The sequence below is a fragment of the Ips typographus genome, linkage group LG2 (genome assembly GCF_016097725.1).
Source record: "Ips typographus isolate SLU linkage group LG2, UJ_Ityp_2.0, whole genome shotgun sequence".
NCBI classification, from domain to species: domain Eukaryota; kingdom Metazoa; phylum Arthropoda; class Insecta; order Coleoptera; family Curculionidae; genus Ips; species Ips typographus.
Genome location: NC_138423.1, coordinates 10,235,175 through 10,261,515, shown reverse-complemented (window position 1 = coordinate 10,261,515; position 26,341 = coordinate 10,235,175). Strand labels below are relative to the sequence as shown.

Below are 26,341 nucleotides of genomic sequence, written 5' to 3'. Positions count from 1 at the left end.
TCCAACCAATAATCAACCAACCAGGGTTGAGTCACGTGGTCTTTTTTATTTCAAATATGAAAAAGTGTAAAAGAGGAAAGTTGTAGAGTATTTCACGCTTTACTAGATTGCATTAGGGTACATTTGCCCTACAGGGTCCTCCCATATTTCCAAAATCGTCCTGTAGCTCAGAAATGGGGGAGCTGTGGAATACACGACTGCTTTATCGTACCTTTTACAAAAAACAGGTTCGCAAAAACCGCATTGATCTACCTTTACTACTTTTGGAGATACCTACTAGATTTGGAGATTTTGGTAAAACCATCAAATGTATGACACTCTGTACCTTCCAGAATATTTAAGTAAACCTCATAATGCTTCTCGCATGTTCAATTACACTGTTTAGGTGTCATAAAGTGAGGTTTTCTCTAAACCAATCTTGTTAGACCGATTTAAACAACAATGTTTGACAAAGACATTGCTAAATGAACGAAATTAACAAAGGCTGTTAACTTGATAAAAATTACTATCACTATTAACATTTCTTGCTTGCAATTAAAATCATTACCGTCGTAATATTCAAACATTAAAAACTGAGGAGTTAAACTCGAAACTAACTTGGAGAACATAAACTCGAAATTGCTCCATGAAGTTTGAATGGTTTCTTTTTTTGATTGTCACTCCTAAATTTAACAAAACCGACCAATAATCAAGCTCAGAAAACCACAACTGATTTATTTATTTGAACCAAATTTTTCAAAACTAATTGAGGGTACTTTTATTACACGGAGTGTTTTGTTCGACTTAAAGCTGTGAAAATCAATTAAAAGCTGCAACCGACTATTCCATAAAACAAACCGAATTAAAACGTGAAAATTTTGTTTCGTTCTAATTGATTGTTACAAGAGAGCTTTTATTGTGCTAAAAATGACCGAACTGGACAAAGTGCAATTGAGTTTTGTCGACTCAGACCATTCTATTATCTGAAAATAATGAGTAGAGCACCGGCTCTCGAGCTTTTGAAAGGCGAATGTATGTGTTGTTTTATATAACATAACCGAGTACTTTTATAACGTGATTTCACTAAAATCCTGCATAATAGATGTTTGAGAGAAAAGATTACATCGAGAAGTGCAACTTTGGCTGAAAACCAACTTCATTCCATCAAAATGAGCTTCGTTCTGGCGAAAAAGAATTAATTTGCCATTTGAAAACAGTGATTCAAAACCGGTAAAATATGACACTTTTATCTTCGACTCCAAAGTCTCCCAAAGTAAAGGGGATCAATCAATTTAACTAGTGCAGAAAATGTAGTAAAAGGTCCATCTCCAGTTTCCCGTTATCTCTCAATCTTTCTCGACTTTTTCATACAGGATATCGACGTGATCGACGACTGGTCACTTCGCTCACACCATCCCGATTATTTTTACCCGCTACGTTTTTCTCGGAAAAATCTGTTTTCCCGACAAAGGATTGATATTATTTTCATTTCAAACGAATACGAAACAAAAGTTCTCGGATGATAAATGAAATACAATCTCAAAGGCAAACTGCTCGAATCTGGCAAAATAAAAATGTGCTCTTTGGAAAGCAAATATCTTCCGATATTAAAAATCGATACCTGGAAGTAATAAATCCCATCTCGAGATTTGCATATTTTTGACCTCGGGCCAGTCGGAAAACTAATAAAAGTTCGAATTCGAGTACCTCGATACGGCCATGATGAAGTTTATTCTGTAATTGGCATTGCAACCAATCTCTAGGAATAAATTGCTTTTGGCTCAATGAAAAATAAAATAACTTAGGTATTCTTAAACCGTTAGTATTTTATCGGAAAATCCTCTATTATATTTAAATAAAATGTTTGTTGTTTGCAGTCAATATAAATTTAATAGTACGTCAACTAAAAATTTTAGAAGCATTTTCACAAAATGCTAATATTACCATAATTTTCAAGACACTATTTTTTCCAGCTGCAAAACTTTTTTGTTGACAAAAATATTTAGCACATTTTCCAAACCTTTAACAATTTAATAAAAAAAAAACGCAAATAATTTAAAAAATAAAGTCGTAATTTGGGTTAAAAGATATGTTAAATGTTAAATGCTGGTATTTGGTGCATTTTTTCCAATAACTCGTTATAATTCTAAACTTACAGTTTATATAAAACGCAGCACAGGAATATAATATTTTCTGCATCACTGTCCTTTTATGGGATGTTATATTTAAGTTAGAAAAGATTTTGCTTTGCTTAATTAGTTACATAACAGTGAACTGAGAAGTACTGAGAACATTCAGGAAGCTTTACTGGCCGAAGACGAAGTTTCAGGCAAAGCTTTCATGGTAAAGCTGATTACTAATTTTGATGTTCTTTACATATTTAGTTGTGCAAAGGCATACATATTTTTAAGTCATCCCACTAAAACCTAGACTTTTGAGAAAATTTTTCAAGTTGCTGATTGATTTTTGTTGGTTGAGTCATCTTGGAAAGTTTTTGAACATTTTTCAATGATTTGTGTCTGGCAAAGTATTGATTTAGCTGGGAGTGACACAAGAAAATCTAAATTCGATAGATCGAACTTTGACAGGTCATAGAATGTCTGAGGTTTTCAACGTCAAAGATTTTGTGCTTGATGGAAAGCCAAAAACTAAAACTGTTGATCTTTTATCAATATTTTGTTTATATTTTTTGAACTAAGCATAATTTGTGTAGCGAAGTGAGTTTTTGGACATATTTTTACACCTAGTATTTATTGAGATACAGTCCATCAATGTTAAAAAGTATTGGAAACAAAAAGCATACCATTTATATCTGGATTTTGCTACAGAAGTAGAAGAGACTTTTAGTTACAAAAAAAATGGTAATATAAAGTAACATTCACATAACATGCAGTGCATTTGTACTGTTAATGGCAAGTGTAAATGACATAATAATACACGAAATTAAAATTAGAAAATAGGAATCAGGTTAGGATTTCAGAAACACAAGACATAAACGTCATACTAATAATAGTAACCATCGTCTAGACCAAATTTTGGTAAATTTGTATGCTCTGCAAAAAAACTGCTTAGTTTACGAGAAAAGAGCAAAAAGCGAAGCAAAAACTGCAAGTAAGTAATAGTATATTACATACTCAGGTGGAAAGTGTTTGATTTCTGTCGAGAAATTAGGTAGTTTGCCGAGACGAAGTCGAGGTGAACTTTATCTCGAGACAGAAATTAAACTTTCTACCGTGGTTTGTATACTATTTTATTTTCAACCATTTATCAAAATCTTATCGAACTTCTAATAAATCATTCAGTTGAAATGTTGATTGCTAATAGTCTCTAACAATAAGGTAGTATAGGTGTACGAGTAGTTATGACTTCAACCACAATTTTTTTCCATAAATGTTTCCCCTTATTAAAAGTAACGACATTTTCACAATTTTTTAAACATGCAGGTTTTAGGTTTGATTCACTATTCAAATGTATTTAAATACACAAAGCTCTCAAAGTTACTAAAGCAGTCACATTTAGAGTGATTTAGGCCCATTTTGAAAGTCAAAAATTACTTTCAAAATGTTTTTCCTTCGTTCATATTTTCTAGATTGATCAAAACTACATCAACCCAAAGTTTTCATCATTTCCAGTCTGCTTTACATATTAAAAATTATTATTTTATTTGGTCTTTAGTTCGTTCTATCAGTTTTAAAGTATGGCTAACTAAATTAACTTATCTACAGTTATTCCCGTCAGAGATTTTCCGAAATTTTGGCCTGTGTTACGTGTAAAAATTATTCTTAAAACTTTTTCTCTCTAAAAATATCTGCTGAACGTTTAGAATCACTTTTAACATAAACATGTTTACCGGAATTTCTTAGACTGTACTTTTCACTGTTTCTAATGTAAAATACTTCCAAAAAGACTTGCTAGTATATGTTTTACACATTGACAAAATATTCTTGGCCTGTTTCAACGTTGAAGTATTATAAAACCAAAGAATTTAACAAGAAGGAACGGTCGGCATAATTTCTTTGATGTTGGGGTGATGTTTTTGGCTGACCTGGGTTTACCTTTGGCCAGTTGTTTCTTATCCTGTTTATTTTAAAATAAAAACTGCAGCCAATTTTTAGGGCCAAATATAAACTAATTTCTAATAATCATTGTTTACTTCTTTTGAGTCAAAGTATTTTAAGTTCGCCTCTTAATAATTAGAAGACATCAATCCTTATTAACTAATATTAACTTTAAACTGATGTTTTAAAACAAATATTTGATGTGCTCTGAGATAATATGACAACGTTCTTCAACAACCTATAATAAAACTCCTGATATTCAAAAAATCAAAACCGATCTCAGTCGATTGTCCCTTTAACTTGGGTAAGAAGAGTTCATGTCTTCCTAATTTGCTTTCTCTTTTCAACTGCCCCTTCTTGTTAAATGGCTATTCTTTGGTAAAACTACCTTCGTATAATTAGAATACTTCTACTACTCTACTAGTTTCTTGCTGAAATTAGGTATTTAAAAGTTTTTGAGGGTGCCAAATTTGATTATTTAGTCAGTTTAAAGCCAGCTTATAGAGGGCGCCATGTACAACAAATCATTTGTTTTAAAATCGCTGTAACTTTTTTCTGGTAAAGCGAAAACTGTAATCCGAGTATCGGTTATCTAATATTTTCTTAACAAAAACGGTATACTTATAGGTGGTATCCCTAAGATCAATGGTTTTCGGGATATTTGCAATTAAAATCTTCGGTGCTTCTCGTTGCAAGTGAGAAATTACATAAACAAACACTTTCCAAATCGTTGATTGGTCGGGGAATCCAAATATCATGACCAACAGTTCGAAAGTTCGAATTTTAGTCCTGTAGATTTTTGTGTATGGGTATACCTGAATCCTTTTGTGAATGAAGAAATGATAGATAACCGATACAAATTATTAATTCAAATTCGAAATGGTGTTGAAACATTTTGGAACAATAATAGGCAGATATTTGAATCAAAACTTTCTTAAACTTTTTTCATAAATGCATAGAGCCCAAAACTTTCGAGTTTTAGGGATACAAACTAGGTACTGTTCTCGCGGAGTGAGTTTACCCGTGCGTCACGAAGGCTACGTCATTTATAATCATATGAATCAAATCAAGTTTTCGTCAACAAACCTGTTGTGTTCATATTATAGAAAAGGGCGTGTCTAAAGCTTCGTCACGTTTAAAATTTTGCGTGTATTGTCAGTCAGAAAGTAGAGATCTTTGGCTGCAAATTTGCACTAAAACAACCTTATACCAAAGCAAATCAAAAATATCTTGACCAAAATAACATTTTTTATTTATGAGAAGTCTCCGTTTGGATCATAGAATTCCGTCTAAATTTGGAACCTAATTTATTTACCAAAATTCGCAGAGATGTACACCAATATGTAGTATTTCTTTAACTTTAAGCTCTTGATTTAGGTTCTGGATGGTTACATGTTTCTCTAAAATATATACAACAAATTAAAAATTTAATAAGACATTCTGAGTGATGTTGTAGTATTTCATATCTCATTTTCAGGTTGCACCACTTTTATTTTAAACCCGCTGGAAAACATTTTAGACGCTTATTTTATTTTTTCTATGACTTTATTATTAATATGTTTGAAGAAATTTTTATGACAAATCTATAATGCAACCCAAAAATCTCAGTCTCTGGAAACAATGAAATGTTAATAGATATTTCTTACAAAAGTAGATATATTTTACTATTATTAACATACTATCGTTGTACATATCATATAATGTATTTCGAACATCCATTTTAATGCTTTCAGATAAATCAGTGGTCTTGACCCGTCGATAACGTCTCGATTTAGGTTTTCTAGGTGAGGAAATCATAAGATTACTTGCTTTCTTTTCCCGAATCGAATAAACAGTTTTGCGGGAAATTTTAAAAGCAGCTACAACCTTCTAGTATCAAAAAAAATACATCAGTAAGAATATGTAAGGTCTTAAAGTTTCTTATTTTCTTCCTGAACAGATGATAAAGCTTCTAAAGGTCCTCCATTAGTTTTTTCCAATTCAAAATATTCACAAAGGTTAAGAATTAACTGCTGGGCTTGTCTGTAGAGAATTTTTCCAAGCATTTTCTAAAAAAATACTGTAATAGTAAGTAATTCCGAATTTAGGAAAAACCAAATGGCTAAATAAAAATCATAATAGACACTCCCACTTTTTTTTCAAAACAGGTTAGTAATTGTGCCAATTTTGGTTAGATCGTGACAGCCGACATAAAAAAAAATAAAAATATTAATAATAATATTATGAAAGTACTTACAGAATGTTAAAAGCGTAGAAACAATAGCTCTTAAAAGAACTGTGGTGGTGTGGTAAATAGAAAACTTTATAAATGATTAACAACACAAAGAAACGGAAAAGAATTAATAGTAAACAAATCAAATAAATTTCGACGGTTGTCAAACTGACAATGACTGAAATAGAAGCGCTAATCAGTAAATGTTTTTTTTGGAAGACATTCACTTAGATATTTACCCTTTCTGAAAGTGAACAATAGACAAGGATGAAATCAATAATGCATGTCTACTTCTAAATCACAGGGGGATGACGCACGGGTAAACTCAGACCGCGAGAACAGTATACCTTTTTGTCTAGCTGATATTGGGAAACATATATTCGGATTCCTGTGGTCACTTGGCTATACCAGAAAAAAGTCAAGTCGATTTTAAAACAAATTATTTGCTACAAGTTGTTCGTGAGTTATGTAAAAAAGACCATTTTTAAAAAATAACCGTTGACCGTTGACATTTCGTCTGAGGTAAGTTCTGCTAAATCGAATTTATTTAGTCCCAGAAATCCGCCATTAAATTATTTACCATTACTTATGGGACACCCTGTATACAAATTTACGTAAATAAATTGTTTCATTTTTAAAACCGATTGGATTTCTATTTAAACTGATATAATATAAAATTGAACAAATATATTCCAAAGGGGTAACAATAACAGAAATGCCAAAAACAAGTGTGGGCTTGTTAATTTATAAATTTCTGGAATTTTTAAACGAATAACTAATACTGTAAACATCGTGCATAAATCTGTCTGTGTGGTGTTGTAAAACAATTTCCAAGCTCTACACATTGCTTCATATTATTGCAGATTGCATGAAGTTTAATTCCATTTGAGTAGAATGTCTGTTTTGAATCTGAAATGAAATGCTTTCGTAATTGTTTAGGAAATTTGCTCTGATTCTCGTAATGGCTTAATTTTAACATATTTACACGACGTAATATTTGTTAAATCCGAAATATGCGATTAACAGCAGTAATTTTATATCATGTCAACCGTTAAATTTAGTTAATAGAATAATTTGAATTTTTTATGAATAAGAGATATTAAATTCAATGATAACCTCTCCGATTTGTGGGCAATCAAACAAAAAAGCCCCTTTTTATTCATTTTTACAGATGCACGTTTGGGTTACTCCCAACTGAAAAATACAAAATCCAATGTCGGAACGCAAAAACGCCGGGCTTCGTTTGGATTAGGTTCAAAATGGAAATTTACTGATTAATGGCTGATTCCAGATGAAAAAAGCCGATATAGGAACGTGCACGTTTTGAAAAACAAAAGAGTCCTGTCATTAAACTCATATTCCTAGAAATCAATGACGCCTATTTGTGTTACTTTGTAATTACATAAAATATAGCTTTAACTCAAAAGTTTCAAAATTTCCCATGTGTTTACTTACGTATTTATTTTAAATAGTCAAATTCCCTAGCAATTTCCCAGTGTAAACGTCCAGTAAAACGAATGTCCTAGCAGTTTAATTCGCAACAACAAAAGTATTAGGGATATAAATTTTGCGCCCTTTACGCCGCTCCATAATGATAAATTCTCATTTAAGCCATATTTTAAATTCGCATCAATATCGGAACAAATGAAATTTAATTTTTTGTTTATTTTTCGGCGCGTATTTATCAAAAACAACACATGGACCGAGAACGCCGTATGATTTAGACGAAATTGAGCACCGGGTTGTTTATTTTTTAAATAGAGCATGCCAATGTAAATAGCGTAGCTGGAAATTACTTAAAATTAAACCGAATGATGGTTTCGAGTTTTTTTCAAAACATGTTTATTTTGTACTACAAATTTTAAAATTGTAATATTAAATTGCAATTTTAATGAGAGAACTTACAATCATCTGCAGTTTACGTTTTGAAATTACTTACCATACACGATACAGCTGCTTTGAATTGTTTAGAGACTTACCTACCTGAAAATATAACAAAACCATAATGTTGGAGGAAATATATGTAGAATAAAATTGAAAATGATATTTATAGAAATTAAAGGTAATGGTAAATCTGGAACATATACAGGGTGTGCCACGACGAAAGACATCGATCGATATAAGAAAAAACTATTAAACTAATAATAAAGAATAAGAAAACAGGGTGCGTAATAGTATATTAAGTATCAATAACTGTAAGTAAGCTTTTATAATAATAATAATCTTTATTTAGCACATGGCTACATAAGAAACATATGGTATAAGTAGTGAGAAAATAAAAACTGCAAAACTTAAAATAACAGACTAAAAACACTAAAACTATTTAAAACAAAATATTGTAAAAATTTAAAGTTACATTTATAAAACTGTATATGAAAACAAAACTAGTAAACTAACACTAATTACAAAGACCTTACATGCGCTTTAACTAACTATTTAAAAACATTCAGGTCCTTGACACTATTTGGCAACATGTTAAAATTATACACACCCCTATGCAAGACAGAGTTAAGCATTAGATTCGTATTACACTTATCCAGTAATACAAAGTCATCACAGTTTCTGGTACCATGGTCATGTATATCCCTAAAAGCTACAAACCTATCACAGATATATGACGGCAGCATCTTGTTTTTTAGTTTAAAAATAAACACATACGAACTAACTAAAATATTTTCTTTCACAGATAACATATTTGAGACATTAAGCATGGTAGCAATTGGTGTATACCTATTACATTTCAGTACCGTTCGCATGGCTCTGTTTTGGACTATCTGTATTTGGTCAATTTTGTATGCCGGCAAACCATACAACAATGTGGAACAAAAAGAAAGATGAGGTGCAGCTATGCTGTACAGTAACAATTTAGTTCCCATTGACGGCTGGTCTCCTATTCTGGATATAAAACTAACTTTTTTTGAGAACTTCCTAGTAATATACTCTGCATGCCGACAGAAATTCAAATTTGCATCCAAAATAACCCCTAAATATTTTATATAACTTTCGTGCTTAATTTGATCATTATTGATAACTATATTTATTTCCTCTATATTGACATCATTCAAGCTGTGTTTTTTACCAAATAAGCAGAACTTGGATTTCGAAGTATTTATGCATAATTTGTTAATGCAAAGCCTTTTCTGATTGATGACAAAGTAAATCTGTTACTGTTTGTGATGCTTACGAAGTTCATCAAAATCAACCAAAATTATTAAATAAACTGAAAATATTCTAACAAATTTGCTTTAATCCTGTATGTTACCTACTTCCCGTTCAGTTGAACGGTAAGTACAGCAGGTATTTACTTCCCGGTTGGTTAGCCCTGTAAAACTGGGACGAATTGTCCATATCGCCCTCGTACGATTGAGCCTTCGGCGTCGTGTTCAAATTTTCGTTCTCATGCGATACGGACATCTTATTCACCCTTGTTGTACAAGGGTGAATAAGATACAATAGAATATACAATAATCAAGTAATATACTATTGAAAATGTCTAGAACTCTCTATAATAAAACTATAAAACTGAAAACGTCTCAAAAAAAGTTAAAGTTAATGTTAATGAAAGCGTTTTTATTAATTCTTCTCTAATTGCTTTATTATTAATTCTCGCGTTTATGCTCTTTTTCAATAATTTTTTACATATTTATACAGCCACTTTTACCAGCCAATTTTTATACCTTGAAGCATTTAAGATACACACAATTACTGTAAAGACTTTAGTATGTTAACACTTCAGCTTTGAACTTGTTAAGCTATTCTCAATATTTCTTACGTTATTAAGTTCAAAAATGTTGAACGCACAGTAATTTACATTCCAATGAAAAGAAATAGACTTTATTAGAAAATCTGACGTGAAGTAAAATTATGAAATATATTTTGACAAGGAAAAACGTATCTAATAAAATATCAAATAACATAAATTCCAGATTTTTAAAACAGCGTTAAGCAGCTTTTTGCAATTCAAATCTTGCTTAACGGTGCAAATGTATATTGTGACCCTACTTCCGTTCCGCTTAATCCTCTTAACGATTCGGAAAATATTTCACGAAAAGGGCAAATTACCAAAAGTCGGGACGGGTACACCGAAATGGAGAAAGTTATCAAAAGCGGCTTGTTGTGTTTATAATAATTTTAAAACTTTCTTTTGAAGCACTGATAATGGTTTTTACATTTAATTTTATCAGACATTTAGTGGACTGAAATCCAACGGATTAACGCTGCTATACAAATACAGCTCGGTTCGCTCATAGCTAGTTAGTTGTGCGGTTAATTCACTTCTTAAACACGCTCGTCCATTTTCATTACTTCAGGCAAATAGAGCACAAGATTGATTTTTCCAGAACATTAGAGGCGGGAAAAATCTTTTCTACCTTTTAAATAGCTTATCACGTGCTGGGGCAGTAAAACCTCCTCCTCATAAAACTTTAAATGCAAAGACCATAAATTTGCCCGGTAGGTGTCGCCTTATTTATCTCCGTGAAAGGTTTATGGCTCAGGTACTTAACTCCGGGAATTCGCGGGCCTGGAGAAAACTGGAAAAAAAACTAAAATCTGGATGGTGGCAAATAAATCGCAACTCGTCAAACGTGCGGAATTTATCGCCCTCCCCCGATATTTATTCAATTTTAAACTACTTAGGAGTGATGTCTATTCGCGCGAGACTAAAGGATAAAGGATTTACTACAAAAAGATTTTATTCGGATTGAGGAGGGCAAAACGGTCCTTCCGCCCATTGAATATCAGACCCACGAATAATACAATTTATTTATTGAAAAAGGATCTTTTTTCGTATTTCTGTTCGGTTTCTTTGATCAGGTGGATGGAAGAAAGTTTGAATGAAATACTCATCTTTGATATAAAAAATCAGAAGAGAATTTGTAGCAAATTTCTTTTTATTGTAGTAATCAATAAGTTTTAATAATGGCGTTAATGTTTTATGTTGGTAGAGCACAGCTTAAAATTAAGAGCAGTGAGAAGAGGAACGACAAAGTATATCGTTTTTTTACGTTTTTGAAGGTTGGTATTATCAAATCAAATAAGCTTTCAGATTTATATTTTAATTAAATTATTTTTGTAAGAAACAATAAATAAATGTAGTTTTTAAAACATTTTGCACCTTGACATATTGCTGACGGTGTCTTTGAAGAAGCACGTTTTGCAGTACCTATACAGCATTTATCAATAAAATGTAAATAAATTTACGTTTTTACTATTGTTGAAAAAAAAAACACTTTTCTTAGTTGAAAACTTAAAGAGTGCTCTTTACTGCAATATTTTCAAACAAACAAATTCTTACAAAATGTGGAGAAGGTCATAGAATATAGTTAGAGCTTTTGTTATGCTCCTACGTTGACAGTTACTTCAGCTCCTTTTATTTAATTAAATTTTAAACGTATATTTTATTTTTGTACAATAAATTATTATACAGGGTGTCCCATAAGTAATGGTAAATAATTTAATAGCGGATTTAAGGGATCAAAATAATTCGATTTAGCACAACTTACCTCAGATAAAATGTCAACGAAAACAGAAATACAGGGGGTCAAAGTTATTTTTTTAAAATGGTATTTTTTTATTAATAATGAATAACTTGGAGTTTATTGGTAAAATTAGATATTCGAGGGTTTTTGAAGATAGCAAATTTAATTATCAACGCAGTTTTAAGCCAGTACGCAGAGGTCGCCACCTGCAGAAATTAATTCGCTTTAAAATCGACATAACTTTTTTCTGGTATAGCCAAGTGACAACTGTAAGCCGAATATCTGTTTTCCAATACCTTCTTGCCAAAAAAGGTATACCTAGTAAGTATCCCAAAAACAAACGGATTTCGAGTTTTTTGCAATTAAATTATTGACCTCAATACATTTATAAATTTTTTTTTTTAAATTGGTTGAAATATCTGTCTATTATTGTTCCAAAATATCTCAACAGCATTTTAAGTTGTAATTAATAACTTGCCTTGGTTATCTATTATTTCTTCATACACAAGATGCTTCAGGTAAAAATCTGGAGGACCAATTTTCGAACTTGGTGCTGGTCAGGATATTTGGCTTCTCCGACCAATTCAACCATTCAGAAAATTTTTGTCTCAGTTATTTCTCACTTGTAATGAGAAATGATCTAAGGTTCCATCCTCCAAGAAGATTACAAATTTGCAATCATGTTTGGCACTGAATACTTTAATTGCAAATATCTCGTAAACTGTTGATCTTAAGGATGCCAACTAAGTATACCTTTTTTGTTAAAAAAATATTGGAAAACCGATACTCAGATTTAGGTTGTCACTTCGCCTTACCAGAAAAAAGTTAGATTGATTTTAAAGCAAATCACTGGTTTTAGATGGTGACCTCTATAAGCTTGCTTAAAACTGAGTAGATCAGTAGTAGATCAAATTTGGCACCCTCGAATACCCCATTTTATCATTATCAACTTTTTTTTTTCAAATATGGTTATAATGTTAGAATCTGAAAACCCTATTCGATCCCGAATTCAACGGTGTTTGACAATTTAATGGTTTCAATTGGTTTTGCACTGTTTTTTGGCAATAACCAACAAAATTAAATTATAATATTCTTTCGAGAACATGGCTTTGGCGATAGTTCGCGAATTGTTGATGAATAACAGATAACAGCAAGATGGAGAATCTGCACATACTGCTAAATCTGTTTAAAATCCAACAAAAATTAAAGCGAGGGTGATTCGCAGGCATTCGGAAACTCCTTGGCCAGCGCGTTTGCCAGATATAACTTTGCTTTATTTTCTTCTGTGAGGGTTTGTTAAAAATCAAGCTTATCAGCATAATTTTTCTACTGCATATGAATTGCGAGGGTTAGTTCTGGAAGCATTTTCTAGCATTACTCCACTAGTGTGTGTGTTAGTTTATTGACATTTTTGTTATTTGTTTTTTGAGTAGTTTTGGTAACCAGGATGGATATCCTTGTACAAACAGATGCCACACATTCAGGGTGGTCCAGTTTTAACTGTCAATAATTCACCACTCGATAGCCCATCAAAAAATAAGTTGACATGTATTATGTCAATTTGGTGAAAAATGCTTTCTATTCATTGGAAAGATGGTCCTTGGAAGAGTAAGTACATCACACAATAGGGAAAAGCCTCAAGGATTAGACAGAAACAATGCAGAAAACACAAATGCGAACAGTGTCCATGACCATGTTTACAAATTTCCGTATTTTGTAACTAATTCTTGACATCTTTGGAGGCAAATTCTGAAATTCATAAAGATATATCTTTTATACCCTTTAAGAAACTAGTATAATGAAATCTGTACTTCTCAGCAATCAACAGTTTGTCTACCTTTTCACTCTTGGCAGGTCTATCAGCCTTTTCAATTCAATTTCAAATTTCAATTCATTTTAAAATATATATTGTTTGAGGTACATCTGTCGAGTCGAAAATCGATTTTGACGTAGAGTGACTACTTTGATGCACGGTGTATATTTCTGTCTTTCCTTGTTTTCTTCCTGTTTCTTTTTCATACAGTAATTTAATAGATAAAGATATAGACCTAGATATTTGTGTTCTGTACAGAAATCAATCACATTGTGTATAGATGAGTTTTATAGAGTTTAGGTTAGGTTGTATATGTAATCTGAAAAGCGAGAGGAGCTTTTGATTCACAAAATGGTGTCGAAAAAAAAAACTAAATTTACAGATTATCAGCAATCGGAAGTTCTGATCACCAATCTAACTAATTAATCGGCCCTACATTAAACCAAAACGTTCTGTCAGTTTTATCGTTACAATTTCATAATTATCACTAATGATGTTTTAGTAAATCACCGGCGGGATAACATCGGCAAATGCACGTATTAATTCGACGGAGTCGATTTCACGAATCTTTCCACATAAATTTCCCGCCCACTCGGAATTGTAATTTGGCTCTAGGTGTGTTCGTAATTAATGACGTCACGGTTTAATGGTTTCCGTATTTTGTAGCGGACAAATTTACCGAAAAAGTAATTTTTTTAGGACCCTTCTTTAATAAACATGACATTATAAGTTGAAAATTTGCGAATTCAAAGTGGAGAGTTTTTAATTTAAGAGCAGAATTTAACGGGGGGGATCAAGGTATTTGCTTCCGTTGACAGTAGACGAAGAAATTTCTCCCCTTCGTTTAATTATCTCCCTACCGCGTTAAATTACGTACAAATGAATCTTTTTCAGATAACTGGTCGTTAATTAACTAGAGTTAAATCACAAGATTATGTGATGATTGTCTGCATGTATGTTAAATGGTGAAACTCACTATGAATGTCACTTAAAATATTTTTGAATCCTATTTTTTATAAAAGAAATTAATTAATAGTTTGTGATTTAAACTTTGTATGTGAATAAAGGTTAATTTACTTTTTTGTGAAGAAAGAGAAAACCAGCACCCACACTATTCAATATTAAGTTAAGTTTTGCTTCCGAGGTCAAGTACCTTGGAGTAACATTCGATAGCAAACTAATGTGGAACTCTCACATAACTAAAAGAATACAAAAAGCATACATCTCTTATGAACAATGTAGGCGAACCATTGGTAAGATCTGGGGATTCTCTCACAAAGTGGTCATGTGGACCTACAAAGCTGTCATAAGACCTATGCTAACTTATTTGTCTGGGGCTATTGTCTGGGGACATACCCAGACCCTAAACAGTCGGAAATTAAACCATGTTCAAAGAATGGCATGCCTCAATATAACGGGTGCAATGGAAACCACACCGAACAGGGCTTTGAAAGTGATTCTGGGTTTGATGCTCCTCGACATATATGTCAACGAGGTCGCCTTAACTACAATGTTTCGCTTCCGCACTGTAGGAATCGAACCCAGTGTAGGAGTTGGTCTGCAGAGGGGACTGATGGATCCAAAACCAAAATGGGCTCAGGCTGTGGAATTTACTCCAAATCCCACAAACTAGTCAAGCCCTTGGTTTCATGCCAAGCGTTCTTCAAACAGAACTAATTGGCATAACTATAGCGGCAGAACAGATAGCCAATAAAAACATCACTGGCAAAAACGTGACCATCTACACGAATTGTAGACAAGCAGTACTAACCCTGTCCAGACCACGTCTCACGTCAGAACTAGTACAACAATGCCACCGCACCCTCATTGAGGCGTCGTCAACTAATGCGGTGAAAGTCAGTTGGATTAAAGGGCATAATCACAACAAAGGTAACAGGGCTGCCGATTCTTTGGCCAAGAAGGCTGCCAGGCTTCAGTCTTCTAGACCAGAGTCTTTCGTGTGTTTGACCATGACGGTAGCCAAAAATCTTATCAAAGAACGCTCGCGCTGGGACGATACAATTGGCTGTAATTTATCCAAGGCACTTCTAAGCTGTCCGGATAAAGCTGCGGTAAGAAGAAATTTGTCAATGACCAGGAAAAGGCTACGCCTTATAACGGGTAACCTAACGGGCCACTGTAAATTAAACAAACACCTATTCAGGATGAAGCTAAGTAACACCCCCTTATGCAGGGCCTGTAATCAAGAAGACGAGACGATGGAGCATATTCTCTGTGACTGCTCTACACTCTCGCCCATACGTAGGACCAAGTTGGGTCAATCTTTCCCATCCCTTGAAGAGATCAGAGGCACCGCCCTCGGCGACGTCATCGCCTACGTTGTATCGCTAGGCTGGATGACCTCCTCTCTTGCGGAGGCGCACAATGGGCCTACTGTGGCCTAAGTGCTGTGGTGCCACCACCCTCCCAAGTTACAGATACAGAAAGACTAATGTAGCTTTTTAGGATTATATGTGTTAATAAGAAAACTTGTTCAAAACACTTATTTGTTCCAAACAAATTAGGCCTACAAATCTCTTATTTCATAATATTATTACTTCAGTTATCACCTGACCAGACAGTTTTCCTAAAAATTCAGTACCACCTGATTCCATTATAGTTATTTTCCTAACAAGTGCGGAAAGGGATACTTTTCTGCATGCGATTGCAGTTGTCAAGACAAGGAAAATAGTATATTGTATATTAAGAGCGGAAAGTATACCAGGTGACCAAGAGCACCCTAGACATAGGAGATTAACATGGGAACATGGGAAAACGATTTTGATTTTTTTTTTGCGCCTGGACGGTTGATTTGATTGAAAAATCGTATTAATGAAAGTTGTAGTACCTACCAAGCGGTTGTCGAGCAACCGTATCAGCAACAATGACCTGTTTATCCGTTGCTCGACAACCGCTTATACAGTGCAGGCTAAAAGTTAAAATTTTCCCATTTTTGTTCGTGTTTTACGACGAAAAGGCTCAAGTTAGAGATCTGAAAAAAATACAGAAAACTAGTCCGTGATAGGTACTACAACTTTCATTAAAACGATTTTTCAATCAAATCAACCGTACAGGCGCAAAAAAATCAAAACCGTTTTCCCATGTTAATCTCCTATGTCCAGGTCTTGGACACCTGGTATATTTGCCGCTTGCACATGAAAATTGCAGCTTGAGGCGAAGCCGAACGAGCCGGTGAGTAGATTGTTAGTAGAAAGCAAAAACGCCCTCGAGCAGAAAATGATTCACTTTCTGATCGCGCGCGGCGAATAACCACTTTCTGCTTTTAAATGGAAGCATATATGAGGTACTTTCAAAGTCAGCCGTCGAAAAAAGTATTTTCCTTGTAAGAAAAAAGTTTTTTCGCACTCATTTTATTTTTTCCGCACTAGTGCAGAAAAGACATACTTTCTGCACTCATATGGGTGCAAAAAAACATTAAATTATGCACCCGAATAAAAAATGATGTGCTTTACAAATAATGAATTATGGTTGTTATTTTTTTTTTAATTATATTTTATTATGGCCATCCCTCGGGCCATCCAGTAAAAGTCTACATATTAAAGAGAAATCGTATGATTCAATCTAGAGCACTTAAACTATCCTCTTTTGACAAACCAAATAACCAAATAAGTCAAAATTAAATTTGAAACCTGCTGCTAGAGACTTGGTTAATCTGCTCAGCATTACAGTAATAAAATACTTCAAACAACCACAATAAAACACAATTAACGTTGGATAAACAAACTATTTTTAGTGACGGAGTTTCAGGACTACAAAATCCGCATTGGAGATGAAAGTAAATCTTCGCGTCCTTTTGTTTGTAATTAGCCCTTTGAGCGAAGGTGAACAGGAGATAAAAAGCTTTTCGGTTTGTTTTAGTTTATTCTCTATCCTTGATTAAATAACTGCAGGCTAGGTGTGTTGTTGTTCGATGTAGTTGGTCTTGGGTTTAAATTTAACGAGTTTTAGTTTTATTGGTTTACTAGTTTTAGTAGATTACGCTTTTACTCGGTGTGCTAAACAACAAATCAACTTAACCATCTGAAGAAATTAAGTTTATTGTATATAAATTTTCCCACTTTCTTGAAATCGTAGCTTACAAGTTTGCTTAGGGGGTTCAAAGTGCAAGCGCAATATCGGAAAGATCACAACACTCGGTATATAAATTCCATTTATTCAATCAGCCTCATGTACAGTACTATCTCTTTATTAGAAACATGAGGCGCAAAGCGTATTTATACAAATCTGGCAGACAATGCCATTGTTGTGGTTGAGGCACTTCAACTCAGAGTGGCACTGAATTTAACATCAACCGACTCACAAGTTAACGTTTGAAGTGGTTAGAGTTACTAAGATTTTGCAAAAGATGAAGAATGTTCAGAATGACTTTCTGTTCTCAGTGGACCCCAAAAATGGCAGAGATACGGAGTTTTGAAAATGTTGGAAACAATCTTTAAAAAAAGTAAAAAGTCGAATATCTCGGAAACGGTTAGAGCGAGAGGTAAACCGCAGAAGAAAATGTGTACATTCATTCCCAAAACTTTTCCTAATTCCTCTAATTCTTTACTAATTCCATTTATATCATATTTCCTTTCAAGTTCAAAATTTTGCTAATTCCTTGATAGTTCACTAAATCTGTTATGTAACTTTTTTCTTTTTGGATCTACTCTATCTATGGAATTTGTCTTGTATTATTATACTAATACCTATATGTAAATAATATAATAAATAATAATCTTTCTTTTAGCTCTCTTAATTAGGGAGAAAAACAAACATGGATATCACAAAACTTTTCCAGGTTACACAAGTATACCTATGTTTCCCCATATGTATGTCAGTTGGTTTTCGAATCTTCATTCATACAGATGGAGTTACATGCCTGATGAAGCCAAAAACCAGAAACACGTGTCGCCGGGTTATCATCCTTGTTCCTCTCTGCTTCACCTTTTTTTGCGGAATTGCCCAATAAAGACTTTCCTGTAATGAACTGTTTTTATTGTATGTATATTTAACTGTTGTACTGTTTGTATTGAACATCCTGTATATGTTCAATCGTGTTGCCATTAGCACGATGTAAAAAAGCTGTTTAAGAGTTTAATGAATTTCAGTTGTTTATGGTCCTTAAAACCCAAACATTTTTTAAAATACAGATTTCTGAATATTTTGGTTTCCAAAAAAAAAGTAAAAAGTCAAATATCTCGGAAATGGTTAGGAAAATTTTGCGAGAGCAAAAGTGCTCAAAATGATTTTTTCTAATTTTGGCATATAAAGTGACACTTTTCAAAACTGATTAGAGTGACAAAACGTTTTACTTTTCGTAACTAGTTACGAAAAGTATCACTTTATTGGTCAAAATTAGAAAAAATTATGTATGCAACACGTTTCGAAAAACTCTTATTGTGTAACTCATTCAAATTGTAGTACCTCGCTGCGCTCGCCCTACAAACATTCATTCGTTACACAAAATCGAACTTTTCGTAACTGGTTACATAAATAGCTATTATGTTTCAAATTTAACTGTTTTATTTTTTATTTTTGAATACCTTGCATATGTGTATCAATCGTGTTGCGGTTGACATGAGGTGAAAAAGTAGTTCAAGACAAACATTTTGAGTTTTTTTACGGTTCCTAAAATCTAAAAATTCCCCGAAATACAAAATTATGAAAATTTTGGATACAATTTTCAAAAAGTAAAAAAAGTCGAATATCTCGGAAACGGTTAGAATATTTTGCGATACCATTAATATTTTTCTATTTAGCACCCTTTGACAAAGCTTTAAAATGCAGAACTTATTTTAACGTTTATTAAGCATCGGATACACAGAATGATGAAAATTTATGGAATAAGTATACCGTATTTAGTGTATGGTATTTTAAATGTATAGTAATTTATGAATTGAACACATCGTTAAGAATATTGTGCAAAATATCTACCGACCTACTCTCCTTTGAACAGTGTCTTATATCTACATTAAATAAAAATATACATATACACAAATTGATAAACACTCAAAGAATCTGTATTTCAACATTGTTCTACAGAGAAAGTCACTACTAAAGTTGCATCTTTTCACTTTTTATTACTATTCTAAATCAAAATTTCACTTTGTTTCAACCAACAACTTGACGATGAATTTGCTACAAAATTAGAGTAACATTTCAATACTTGTCCTCTTCCAATCAAGCCGAGAGTATTTATATAAATGCAGAGAGCCGCACCAGGTCAAGGGCCCTTTACAAGAGCACTACATCCTGGCAAACATGCCAGAATGCACTAATGCCGTAAGGGTTCGAACGAATTTAATGATTGGAAATACACAAATGATTGAGTGGCTCGAGTTCAGGTCCACTAACTCGTCTCAAACTTCATTATGTCGCTGTGTTTTTCCGAATTAGTTAAGTTCGAAAAAGCTCGTTTAACTAAAAGAAAAATCCATTAACTTAGCAGCAATCTATTCTAATAAAATATTAAACTCCGAACGTAAAAAGGCTCTGAAAGAGAGGTTTTATTTGTTAGTCGTCCGGCTATCAACTAAATGATCCTACTAAGTTAATATATTTGATTAATACCCGAAGATTTTCCAGTCCGTTTGAAGGAATGGAGTTCTGATATTAGTCAAATGAAGACTAATTTTCCTAATTATGATGCCAGGGCAAAATCAACTTTATGGGTTGTTTTTCGGGGTTAATTTTATTATTTTAACGTTTATTGGATCTCATTTTCACAACGTTAATTAATGTTTCTAAATTGCAAAACTTTTAGCATAAAACGTTGTAACTTTCAGAGAAATTATGGAAGACCTGAACCCTTATTAATTATTGTGTCGTTTTTTTAGATATCAGACAAGTTAAACCTAAACAAATTTTCAACTCTTTTATTTAATCTATGTGGGAATATCGTGTATTCGGTGTATTCAAGGTTGTCTGGCTGCGGCTAGAAACCCCTTTCCCCTCCGCCAGCCCCGTACGGATGCAGACAGACTCGACGTCGGCGAGCGACCTAGAGAGTAGAGATTCGGTGCGGCGGCAGTGCTAAATACGAAGCAAGCCGGTGCGCACGATTTAACGCCAGATACGACGACCACGACGTAGATAAAACGATTAACGACGTTACGAGTGTTACGACGATCACTACGTGTTTCTGTACCTTCTTTTCAACTTTTATTGTTAATCTTATTTAATACAATCAGTTAAACTACTTGCCGTGTTGCCTTTCCATTAAAACCCCACAAATATTGGGGGCTCGACCGCGATTTACACCAGGACTTAAACTGTGATTTCTACCGGGTTTCAATCAGGACCTGGCTGTGATTTAACGACGATTCAACTGTGATATCGCAAGGGATTTTGATGGACAATAACGGCATTGTTAGAAAAGCTGTAGGACGACTTCAAAACGGAAGGTAAACGTTTAGAAAACGACGCTGATGACGATTAAGGTACGTGGCCTTGGTTTATTTGAAAACGTTTGCAATACGTTTTGTTTGAAAGTTGTAACGATGGACTAAAAAGACTATAGACAGTTGATGTTGTGTATTTAGACTGTATTTAAAGAACTGTTCAATAACGACGAGTGTGAATGAAGTAGACCGATGGTAAATTGTTGATTACTTACGACGTGGATTTGACAATTTATTTCGAACATTTTTTAAGACTGTTATCGAACGTAAGTGTGTATAGTATTTGGTTGATAAAGTCCTAGTAGCTGACTTTTGGAACGATATGTTCACTTGGTGAAATAGACATTATCGCGAACAATATTAAAACGGCACCTAATAGTGTTGTCAAAAAGTTTCATTTGTTGCTGTATGGACGTGAAGCTGATGGCAGATCCGTGAAAAAAGACGTCAAACAATTTAAGGGTTTTGAATTCAGTTCTAACTCTGAAGAATTTAAAACTAAAGTAAAGTTTGCACAGGATAATTTGTCAACAAATGATTTAACTGGTATTGCAAATATTTTGCATATTGATTATAATACAGAAAAAGAACCTCTGATTGAAAATATTTGCTCAACTTTGTCAAATTTGAAGCTTTTGGAGGAAGTTGTTTATTCTGAAGATGAATCGGAAAGCGAAGAAGAAAAATCAGAGATTGAAGAGGATAATGACAGAATTTCAGAACATCCTCAACACCGCGAAGATGTTACGTTTCCTTTGAATGTACCGAGTGGTAATTCTCAGCGGAACTCTGAGCAAAAATTAACTAGAAATATTAGTAGTGACGATCATGAAGCAGTAGCAAATCGTACTGTTTTGGAACGTGGATTTGAACAGACACATTTTTCAATGAATTTTCGAGACATTGAGGAATCTATTCGTCTCTTTGATGGAGGAAAGTGTTACCCTATTGAAAAGTGGATCGAGGACGTGGAAGACATGGCTCAACTAATGAGATGGAGTGATATACACTGCTTTATTTTTGCCAAAAAACGTCTGACTGGTGTAGCAAAGCTGTTCGTTCAAAGTGAAAGGGGAATAAGAACATGGCAATTCCTGAAGGAAGCCTTAAAAAAAGAGTTCTCTCAAAAAATGACTAGTGCAAATTTGCATGCAATGTGGTCACAAAAGAAGTTAAAACCAGGAGAGTCAGTACATGAATACTTTTTGGAAATGAGAGAAATGGCCAGCAGAGGTCAAATCGAAGCAGACGCTTTAATACATTATGTCATCGATGGAATACCGGACGATCCGAGTAATAAAGTGTTGTTGTATGGCGCTACAGGACTTGACGATTTTAAAATTAAATTACGGGTTTATTCAGATTATAGAGACAAGTTTAAGACTAAAAACAGGGGACAGAATTTTCAAAAAATGGATAGACACGACGGTAAAAGTTCATCGAACAACAGGACAGTTGGTACTGGAGATTTAAAGCCAAGAATTCGATGTTTTAATTGTGGACAACTGGGACACAAGTCTACAGAATGTACAAGAAGAAGTGAGGGATGTAAATGTTTCAACTGCGACACATTTGGACATAAATCAAGGGACTGTCCACATCCACGACGAAGAACGTTTCCCCAACCACGATGCGAAAACAATGTGGCCAAAATCGAAAATTCTACTTCAACTAACCGGACGTTCAAACAAGTGTCTATACTGGGAGTGACCTTCAATGCATTTTTCGACATTGGAAGTGACGTGCATTTGATGAACGAAAATGCGTATAGGAAAATTGGAACACCCAAGCTAGAGGAAACCAATGTTGTTCTTGGAGGATTCGGAGGTTCCACGGTTACGCCTTTAGGTCAATTTTCGTGTGACTTAAAGATTGATGAAGAATATTTTCCTAACACTGTATACGTGACAGACAACCAAGTAATGGGCAATCATGAAGTGATCTTGGGAAATCAACTTTTAGGACAAGCTGAAGTTTGCATATCCAAGTCAAATGGTTTATCCTTGATTAAAATAAATAAAGAACCTGAAAACATTGAAACTTTGGACTTAATGAAGATAGATTTTTCTGGGACGAAAGATGATATTAACATTGGACAAGACATCAATCAAGTAATGAGGAAGAAAATCATCGAACTGGTGAATTCGTATGAACCAAGAAAAGTTAAAACAACTAATATTGAGATGAAATTAATCTTGAAGGACGACGAACCCGTTTATGCCAGCCCAAGGAGACTGCCATTCAAAGAAAGAGATATTGTAGACGAGCAAGTGGAAAAATGGATGCAAGATGGAATTATTGAACCTAGTCATTCTGACTACGCTTCTCCAGTTGTCGTAGTGAAAAAGAAGTGTGGATCACCGAGAGTTTGTGTCGATTACCGCCATCTTAATAGAAAAATTGTCAAGGATCGCTTTCCTTTACCTTTGATCGAAGACCAACTAGATAGACTTCAAGGCGCAAAGATTTTTACCACCTTGGATTTGAAGAATGGATTTTTCCATGTTCCTGTCGAAGAATCTAGTCGGAAATATACAGCTTTTGTTATTCACAAGGGACAATATCAGTTTAGAAGAGTGCCTTTCGGTTTGTGCAACTCACCAGCTGTATTTCAACGATTTATTAATACAGTTTTTTTAGAATTTATTGACGAAAGTGTGACGTTGCAGTACATGGATGATCTCATCATTCCGGCTCCTGATGAAGAAGAAGCTCTGACTCGACTAAAGAAAGTTTTAGCAACAGCTGCAGATTATGGACTTGAAATAAACTTTAAAAAGTGTCAGTTTTTACAGAGAACAGTTGAATTTCTAGGGCACCAAATCGCAAATGGACATATCTATCCATCTAGTGATAAAACTAAGGCTGTATTGAACTATCCCGAACCAAAGACGATCAAGCAAATTCAAAGTTTTCTAAGACTCACGGGGTACTTTAGGAAATTTATTCCTAGGTATTCGACGCTTGCCAAGCCGCTAAGTGACTTATTGAAGAAGGACGAGAATTTTATTTTTGGAGTCAAAGAAAAGGAAGCTTTCAATTTACTGAAACGTGTTCTAGCTGAAGAACCAGTATTGAAAATTTTTGAACAAGGTTTGGAAATGGAACTTCACACTGATGCTTCAATAGATGGATTGGGAGCAATTTGACTGCAAAGATCCTTAGAAGATAATCAGTTGCATCCCGTGTACTTTGTCAGCAAGAAAACAACAGATGCAGAACGTAAATACTGTAGTTACGAGTTAGAAGTGTTAGCAGTCGTGGAAGCCTTAAAGAAGCTGCGTGTTTATCTTATTGGATTTCCATTCAAAATCGTGACAGATTGTGCTGCGTTTGAGAAGACAATGAAGAAAAAAGAATTAAGTACAAGAGTTGCTAGATGGGCGCTGTTGTTGGAAGATTATGATTATACTATCCAACATCGATCTGGTACTAAAATGCAGCATGTGGACGCTTTGAGTCGCCAACCCGTATGGACCATAGAAATTGACAGCATACTTTCAAGAGTAAGACGAGCACAAAAAGATGACTCTTTCACTAAGGCAATAGTACAAATATTGCAAATCAGTCCTTACGAAGATTATGTTTTAAAAGATGGTGTACTTTTCAAAATGGAAGGAACAACAGAGCTGTTAGTAATCCCTGCAACAATACAATATGAAATTATCAAAAAAGTTCACGAAGAAGGACATTTTGGAACCAAAAAGACTGAGGAGGTTTTGAAACGGGATTATTATATTCCAAAACTCCATGTCAAGATTGAGAAAATTGTTAATGCTTGCATTCCATGCATTCTCAATAATCGTAAAAGGGGTAAGCAGGAAGGCTTTTTAAATCCATTGGTTAAAGAAGAAACACCACTTCAAACCTATCACATCGACCACTTGGGCCCGTTAGAGTCGACTAATAAGAATTATAACCACATATTTGCGATCGTTGATTCCTTTACAAAATTTGTGTGGCTATATCCAACGAAAACGACTAACACTAAAGAAGTGATTAACAAATTGGAAGTTCAGAAAACCAATTTTGGAAAGCCGAAGAATATAATTTCAGATAGAGGATCCGCATTTACGAGCAAAGAATTCGAAGAATACTGTTTCAATAACAAAGTCAACCATACTCGGATAACAACAGGTTTACCCCGAGCCAATGGCCAGGTTGAGAGGATCAACTCGATAATCATATCTGTTTTGTCTAAGTTGTCTATAGAGGATCCAACGAAATGGTTTAAGTATGTCGACAAGGTGCAACGACTAATTAACTCGACTTATCAGAGATCCATAAATACCACCCCTTTCCAACTCATGTTTGGAGTGCAAATGAGAAATGACACCGATTTACGAATCAAAGAGTTGCTTGAAGAAGAACTGCAAACAGAATTTGATCATGCAAGACAAGAACTACGACGCTCAGCAAGACTTCAGATTCAACGACTCCAAGACGAAAACAGGAAAACCTATAATTTGCGACGTAAATCTCCTACAAAATACAAATTAGACGATCTAGTAGCCATCAAGCGCACGCAGTTTGGACCTAATCTAAAATTAAAAGGCAAATATCTTGGCCCATACAAAGTTGTGAAAGTAAAGCCATAAGACACCTACGACGTGGAAAAAGTCGGATGCCACGATGGACCCTTCAAGACTTCGACCTGTGCGGAATACATGAAACCGTTTACTGGTGCTGCAGAGTTTTTTATAAAAGGATTTGACTGGCCAGATGAAGATGAAGATGAAGCAGCATCACCCGAGGCGTGTGATGATCAGGACGGCCGAATTGTGGGAATATCGTGTATTCGGTGTATTCAAGGTTGTCTGGCTGCGGCTAGAAACCCCTTTCCCCTCCGCCAGCCCCGTACGGATGCAGACAGACTCGACGTCGGCGAGCGACCTAGAGATTCGGTGCGGCGGCAGTGCTAAATACGAAGCAAGCCGGTGCGCACGATTTAACGCCAGATACGACGACCACGACGTAGATAAAACGATTAACGACGTTACGAGTGTTACGACGATCACTACGTGTTTCTGTACCTTCTTTTCAACTTTTATTGTTAATCTTATTTAATACAATCAGTTAAACTACTTGCCGTGTTGCCTTTCCATTAAAACCCCACATCTATCGCCAGCTGTATGTACATACAGGGTTAGTCCGTATACATCTTGTGGAGACTTTATTTTTGCAGATAAAAAATAATTGTTAATACAAAAGTAAGTAGTAAGTGCTTCTCCTAAATTCCCAGAAAAAAACTGATTTAATAAATAAAATTAGACGAGATAAATAAATACCATGACAAAAGTGAAAAAAAAAAATACAAAATTGATACATATCTAATGGAACATCCTGTTCATTGGACCATATTTTCTGAAAAAAAAAAATTTATAAAGTTAATATTTGGT

At 34.2% G+C, this 26,341-nt stretch overlaps 1 protein-coding gene and 1 long non-coding RNA gene across 2 annotated transcripts in view; one reads left to right on the top strand and one right to left on the bottom strand.

Moving 5' to 3' along the window:
• Positions 1 to 26,341, bottom strand: part of LOC145725098 (neural cell adhesion molecule 2-like) — a 416,642-nt gene that overhangs the window by 345,999 nt on the left and 44,302 nt on the right. The gene's annotated exons all lie outside the window — the stretch shown is intronic.
• Positions 3,105 to 26,341, top strand: part of LOC145725108 (uncharacterized) — a 150,293-nt gene continuing 127,056 nt past the window's right edge. The window contains exon 1 of the long non-coding RNA XR_014177170.1: positions 3,105 to 3,215. This is a non-coding gene — a long non-coding RNA (uncharacterized LOC145725108). The remainder of the gene's footprint in view (positions 3,216 to 26,341) is intronic.